Consider the following 7,900-nt stretch of genomic DNA (forward strand, 5'->3'; position numbering starts at 1 on the left):
GCTGAAGTAGCTTTAGCTTCTTAGTGCTGTGCTTGAACCCACTGCGCCACCAGGGAGGGCCTGTACCTCATCTTTTTAATCCAGTCATCTACTTTTGGGCATTTAGGTTGTTTCAATCTCTTTCCAATTGTAAATAAAGCAGAAATAAACAGGGATGGAGGTGTCTTTTTGAATCAGTGTTTTTGTACCTTTGGGTAGACACCTAAGAGTGGGATTGCTAGGTCATATGGAAGCTCCATTTTTAACAGTTTGAGAAACCTCCCAACAGTTTTCCATAGTGGTCTAACCCAAGATTTTTTACTGCAATGTGATTCCTGTCCCTTGGATTGTAAGGTTTATGTAAGTAACCCTGGAAACAGTTGTATGAGATTTGGAATGAGCTTTTGGCTATTATGGAGGTGTCTGGGTGCTAGAACCTCCTGGCTTTATTTTTGTAGAATATGAGGATCCCAGTCATGCAGTTGATGTTGTCAGAGTGCTATCTGGGAGAACACTGGTGGTTGCCATGTAAAAGTGAGACTGTCCTATGAAAAAGAAATAGAAGTTGTGATCTGTCCCCTTCTTGGGGTTGATGGAGAAGATTCTCCCATAGTAGAGTAGGTCCCTTTCTAGAGATAGAAAAGAGATCACTGTCTCGGAAGAGAAATCCCATCCCGCACTCTAGATCAAATGAAAGGAAACTGAAGCGCAGTCTGCAAGAGGAATGGGCTACAAGAAATAACTCCCTTTGAAAGGCGTATGTACAGAAACTCAGGTTGTGTCTGAGACTTCATAAGTCCATTTTCAAGATGTTTTTAGCTTTCACCTTTGTCTCTTGGGACAGTGATACATAAAGATGTAATTTTCCATGGATTGAAATGGGTCACAGGAGGCCCTCCCTGGTGGTGCAACAGGTTAGAGCACAGCACTGCAAGCTGTCTGCAGCCACTTCAGTGTGAGTTTGATCCCCGGCCCCGGAGGTGACCACATGGTGCGGCAGACCTCTCCTGACCCACCCACTGCTCCACTCAGCAATGTACTTCATCAATCTGCGTTCTGCTTCCCACCCCTGCACTGGTACCCCAGGTCTGTATGAATGAATAAATAAATCTTAAAAAAAAAAATGGGTCACAGGAGGTTTATGATGTCAAGGCTCATTACAATGTTCCCTTAAGCAAAACTGAATTGGCTTTGAATTTGCACAGACTAATACTAAAACATCTAAATTTTACCTAGCTATGAAGTGGATTTAATATAATGGAAACAACAACTGGCAAAACTGAACCAAGGCCTTCTTTTTCCACAGCAAGGATGTAGCTTTAAAGCTGTATTTAAATAAGCAATATGTAAAAGTTGCAGTGAATCCAAGCCAATAGGTAAAAATAAAACCTGCATCATTAAAATTAGATTAGAGGGTCATTTTGGTTTGTTTTCTCTCCAACTAGTCTAAACACTGGGTAGAGAATGCCTAGTTGGTTTAGAGTCTTGAGAAATTTCAAGGAAATTCTTTTACTTTTTCTTTGTCTTAAGTTCTTTATGCGATTGCTGTGTATCAGCACATAGCTATTTATAACATTCTTTAGTTGGAAATTTAAGAATATTCATGATCCAGAATCTGATCTCTGACCTCCTGCCACTTTAAGTGTATATTGTAGAGTTGAATTTTTGAGTTACTATGCAAGATTTTTCTTTTCATATTGTCATTTTATTTTGTGGTTTTTAAAGATTTACTTTATTTATGCATACAAGAACTAGGGTATAGGCCAGAGGTTTGGGCGTGGGGATGAAAGGATTCACCAGAGACAGAGTGGGGAATAGAACAGGCAGACTGACTGAAATACACTGCTGACGGGAGCAGCAGGCAAGACAGAGTTCATCTCCTCTCTGGCTGGAGATGAACTCAGGCCAGTGTGGCTGGTGACAGCTTCATAGCACTGCCTGCACCACTAGGGAGGCCCATGTTGCCATTTTAATATATTTTGTGAGGTCATGTTTTACGCTTCCTTGGTATCTTATTCCCTGGGAATCTGCTCAATACTGCAAAAAATACCTCCAATTCCACCAAGTCTTTCAAACTCAGATGCTTCTTATGACTTATCTATTATGATTTTCAATATAGTTCCAAATTGTATACAGTTGTGAAAAAACCACTTCAACAAGGGCACATTCTCAATCTTCTCATGATCTTATTTCTTTGTCTATGAATTGAGATTTATCCTTCTTTTGTTATGGAGTTAGATAATTTTTTCTTCTTCTGTGTTTTCACAATGAAAAACATTATATCCAGATAACTTAAAGACTGTTAGAATCTCTACAGCTCTCATTTCTAAAGCCTTTAATGTAGCTTCAACTCCAAAACCATACTTGCCCATGTCCTGGCTGATTTCATCAAAGTATCATCCTATTAATTTCTTCTCTTGGATGAATTTAACATTGGAGAGGAGTTCAGTAGATAATTTAACAAATGATTGAATTCATTTTTACCACCATAGATAGATAAACTAATTTAAAACTTTGATTGCAACTTCTTGTTAATCATGTCAGATTGGCTTAATTCACATTTTTTCTATTTTGTGTTCACCTAAGTCTACTAATCAGAACAAAACCAGTTGTGCTGCAGAGATTGTAGGTTCATAGACATTTAAGCTTTCATTAAACTGGAAAGCAATCAAGACTTTACATCTAAAAATTGTACATTTAATTGTACACAAATTTGGTAAAGTTTGTGATGACATCTAAGATGTTTCACTAAATCACAGGTACAGATAGGGAAATAGTGAAGTAGATGATTTGGCTTCCACTTGACAGGTGACCATGCCAGTCCTTTTAGAATCGTCTTTTGCATATTCTACTTGTTTGACTGGCACCTGCACAAGACAGGATCCTTTTCATAATTAACATAAAGTCATGTTTATATGGTGTGTGCACTAACACCAATCTCCTCCACTTATCTTTAGAATCATCCTCCACTTCTACCACTTTCGGTGCCCGCATGCAGAGCATGCGCAGCATGCTATTGCGCAGACCCTGCCCAAGTCGAGCAGCTATGGCTGCACTGGAGGGTCTGGTGTAACTGATGAAGCTGGCCAAGCAGGCTGAGCGATAAAATGAAATTATGGGATCAAGTAAGAAAGTAGCGGTGTGGATGTAGAGTTACAGTTGAAAAAAGAAACCTCCTATCTGTTGCATATAAAATATGGTTGGAGCTATAAGAGCCTCCTGGACAATAATCAGCAGCACTGACCAGAAAGAAGAAAACAGGGAAGAGCTGAGAAATTAAAAATGATTTGGGAATATCGGCAAATGATTGCGATTGAACTAAAGTTAATATGTTGTGATGTCCTGGATGTACTGGACAAACACCTCATTCCAGCAGCTACCATTGTCAATTCCAAGGTTTTCAATTATAAAATAAAAGGGGACTACCACAGGTATCTGGCTGAATTTGGCACAGGAAATGACAGGAAGGAGGCTGTGGAGAACAGCCTCGTGGCTTATAAAGTTGCTAGTAATATTGCACTGACAGAACCTCCACCATGGCTTCCCATTCGCTTAGGACTTGCTCTCAATTTTTCCGTATTCTACTATGCAATTCTTACTTTCCTTGATCACGCCTACAGGTTGTCAAAAGCAGCTTTTGATGATTCAGTTGCAGAACTGGATACATTGCATGAAAAAAAGCTATAAGGACTCACTCTACATTGATCATGCAGTTGTTACTGATAATCTGACACTATGGACTACTGATAATCTGACATGCAGGGTGATGAAGAGCAGAATAAAGAAGTGCTGCAGGATGTGGAAGATGAAAATCAGTGAGACATCAAAGTCAACAAGAGAAAACGTATCTGATCACCCCACCCCATTTCCCAACCCCTCCCCCCCCTTGGAAATTCCCCCATTGGTGTTGAGAACCACCAAATCTGACTTTTATATTTGGTCTCAGTATTTAGGTTCCCACCCTGTTGGTTTTCTTTTTTTAAACAGTTTTCAAAAGTTCTTAAAGGCAAGAGTGGATTTCTGTAGATTTTACCGGTCCCAACTTTTAGGTTGGGACTAGTTTTGTTACAGGGCACCCCAGTGTTAACTGAGCCACCTGTTTGTGGGCTCTCACCACACACTTAAAATTCAGTTGTACAAAAAAAAAAGTACAAAATGATGTAAAAATAAACTATTATATTATTTAAAAAATTCAGTTGTACTGTAGACACGCACAAAAAGGTCAATAATGGATTTATTTACAAAAGGGGAAAAGAAAAGGAAACAACCCAGGGAAAGAGAGAGGGATACAAAGTAACTGGAATATCTTACCTGCTGGGCTGACTTGGAGCTCTGGTAACTAACTGAAAGACCCGAGTCACATGGTCCCGAGAGCCGTTTCCGAGTGAGAGAGAGCCTGTTAGACAAAATGGCTCCCTATTTATCCCCCCAAATCCCAGAATGCCTGCTTAGCTCCGCCCTTGGGATTGCAGTTCTCTCCCTGGTACTGCTAGGAATTGAAGTTTTCCAATCACTGGAGTAGGAGGTGGAATCCAGAAAGCTGGAGTAGGGGGTGGAATCCACAAATCTCTGCAGAGTTCCTTTAGGACATCCTTCCCCTTAACAGTTTCTCTTTCTGTTTCAATATTACTGTCTTAATTCCTGTAGCTCTATATTAAATCTCTATTCTATAAAGTGGTTTCTTCTACTTAGATTTTCCTTAACAGTATTTCGCTTTCATGGTCCTTTGAATCTCATATAAATTTTAGAGTCAAGTTGTCAGGTGAAGAATGGAAGTGGGCACAAGACCTTTAAGAGGCACTGAAAGGGCCTCCCTGGTGGTGCAGGGGTCAAAGTCTCAGTGCCATCAAGCTATCACCAGCCACTGTAACATGAGTTCAATCCCAGGTCATGGACCTGACCCACCCTCTCCTGTCTCACCCCCTGCACCCCTCAGCAGTGTATTTCAGTAGATCCACCCATTCTGTTCCCCACTCTGTCTCTGGTGAATCCTGTCACACACACACATACACCCCACCCCTCATACCTCTGGCTTATATTCCAGTTTTTTTATGCATAAACATAAAAATATATATTTAAAAAAAAGAGTGAGACACTGAAAGAGCTAGCCTGAAGAAGAGGATCATGTGGCTGCCCACCACGGAACTCTGGCACCCACAACACAACAGGAAATTCAAATTCCTGGGTGCACTGGAAGTGATCCTTTGGTGGCCATTGCCCTGGTCCTGCTACCCCTTATGGCATCAATTCCCTGATTACTGCAACAGGTGCAAAGACAATAGTTGACAGTATACCCCTATTAAAACCTGTAAAAATGTAAAATGAGGAGACAGGAGACCACATCACCAATGCCCGAGCAAAAATAGACAAATGAAAACAGAGCAAGAAAAATAAAACCTTAAAGGACCATAAACTCAGTGGAATTATAAAACATAACAGAAGGGAAATTCAGGACAACTGCAACTAAAAAAAAAGAGGGAGGCTACAAACAGCATAATAAATATAAGAAAAACACGAAGCAGCCACAATTAGAAATAATGGAGCGAGAAATACTTTAGATGATCAAAAACATATAATTGAGGGCCTTGATAGCAGACAAACAAAAGTAGTTAAAAGAGTTAATGAGCTTGAAAACACAATGATAGAGAACAAAAGCAAAGATCATTGGTAAAAATAATTTAAATGTGTGGATATTGTTTAGATATAGGATTTTGTATAGGTTCCCAGAAGGAGGAGGGGAAGAGAAAGACAGAAAAATATTTAAAGAAATAATCCTTCTCTGGTAGTGCAAAGGGTTATGCTGAGCCAGCAGACCCCACCTGACCCACCCACTGTGCCCCTCTTCAGTGCACTTCCTCATTCTGCCTGATCTGCTCTCTACTCTGTCTCTGCTGAGTCCTCTCACCTCCCCTGAACTTCTGGCCTGTACCCCAGTTCTGTATGCATAAATAAATAAATCTTTAAAAAAATCACAAAAAACCATTGCAGTCTGGAAAATGAACAAAATATTGTCCTCCTACAGATCCAAATTGGTCCAAACAAAATAATGCCAGACAGACATACACAAAGACACATAATAATACAGCCATTGAAAACCAATAATAAGGACAAACTATTAAAAATATCAAAAGAAAAAAGGGTAATCTATAAGGAATCAGAATGTCAGCAGACTTTTCAGCAAAAACATTACAAGCATGAAAGGAAAGAGCTATTTAAAGTATGTAAAGACTTCCATCATAGAATCCTTTACCCAGCAAGGCTAACATTCAAGACCAAAGGAAGAACAAAGAACTTCACTGATAAGCAACTATATGACAAACCTAAAAATAATTGATCAACACTTAGTTGCTCATGAAAGAATTAATCCTAAAGGATTGGTTATTGCTATTACAATGACAATGACAAATATTGAGGCAACTGACACCTAAATCATTTAACATGGATGAGAGGAGGAAGAAAGAAACAACGTGGCTCAATAGAACCAGACAGATACCAGACTGTCAAATGAGTCAGGTAAATAGCCCATCGTATACTAGCACAGTAGATCCCTCAAACAAAACTTAATAGATGTAACACATAAAGCAATGGAAACACAACTTAAGCAGAAGGTAACAGAAACTTCTCAAATAAAAAAGGCAAGACAGAGGCCTCCTTGGTGGCCTAGGGTTTAAGTCTCAGTGCTATCACCACCAAAGGAAAAGGTGTTGAAATCAGACCAATCAGGTTTGAGCTTGCACTGCAGCTCATCAAGTCTTGGAAATGACTTTTGAATATGAGACAATCAGATTTGAAAGATGTCCCCTGCAGGGGACACAGGCCAGGGCTGCAGATGGCTTTGGACACCTACTGGGCTGGACTCTCCCCCAGGAAAACCTTTGACGCCAACCTCTAAGACTTGGCGGGACCTTTAAGACCTTAGCTTCAGGGACTCAGAGCCCTGATACCTTCGGACCTCAAAGACCTCTGAACCTTCATGTCAAGCCTCTACTCTCATCTAACTCACCTGAGAGACTCACCTGATAAATTAGTGAAGACCTTTGCATCTGGTCTCTGCTTCAAATCACCACCCGAGCACCTGATTGCCTGAATGCTGCTCCTGCCCCTCCCTCTCTGATGTCATGCTCTGACTGGCACTGTTGACCTGTCTGCACTGCCTCAGAAAGAGCTGTGCCCTGGTGCCTGATCCTCTGGCACTGCCTCGGGAAGAGTTGTCTATTGCTGGGTGGTACCCAGTCGCCTCCTAGAGCCATCAAGTACTTCTTATCCTCTAGCATCATTGTCTGACCACTACCCCTGCCTGGCACATCTGCACCACCTCCTGGTGTTGTTGCCTTCAGTGCTGTCCAACTGGCCTTCAAATTGCTGCTACTGGCTGCTGCGGTGCCACCTCAGCAGCACCACCTGCAAATACCTGCAGCTGCCACCGTGAGATGGACTCTGGGCCACCATTACCAGTGTGCCACTGCCCGGGCCCTCATTGGGAGTACAGCACCGCCTTGCACACGCAGCTTTTGGTTTGGACTGCTGGACACGGCAGACACTATTTGGGGAAGAACGATGGCCATTTGTGGCCTTTAAACATTTTCCTTTTTCCCAATTTCTCCTTTGGTAATAAACCTTGTTGTTTTTGCATTCTGAACATGAGATATGTCTTGCAACTTTGGCACTTAGGTAAGGATCCAAACCCTCATGCCCCAGGTTTGTGTAGTTTCAGATTAAGGGGGGAAAATAACAGTCCCTCTTCCTCTCTCAACTTCAGTCAGGATTCCTAGAGGCAATCCTCTTTTAGCTGTTCCTTCTGTTATTTATCTTCACATTTCTAAGCAATATTCTTTTTTTTTTATTACAAAGTTTATTTTTACATCATTTTGCACATTTTTTTTTTTGCCATCTCGATTGTAATCCCCGTGGGTTTCCCATC

The 7,900-nt window shown here is 41.1% G+C and overlaps 1 pseudogene; it reads left to right on the forward strand.

Moving 5' to 3' along the window:
- Nucleotides 1-3,025: 3,025 nt before the first annotated feature.
- LOC101636955 lies at nt 3,026-4,089 on the forward strand (annotated as a pseudogene).
- Nucleotides 4,090-7,900: the final 3,811 nt, after the last annotated feature.

The sequence above is a fragment of the Condylura cristata genome, unplaced genomic scaffold, assembly GCF_000260355.1.
Source record: "Condylura cristata isolate star-nosed mole 26May11 unplaced genomic scaffold, ConCri1.0 scaffold00051, whole genome shotgun sequence".
NCBI classification, from domain to species: domain Eukaryota; kingdom Metazoa; phylum Chordata; class Mammalia; order Eulipotyphla; family Talpidae; genus Condylura; species Condylura cristata.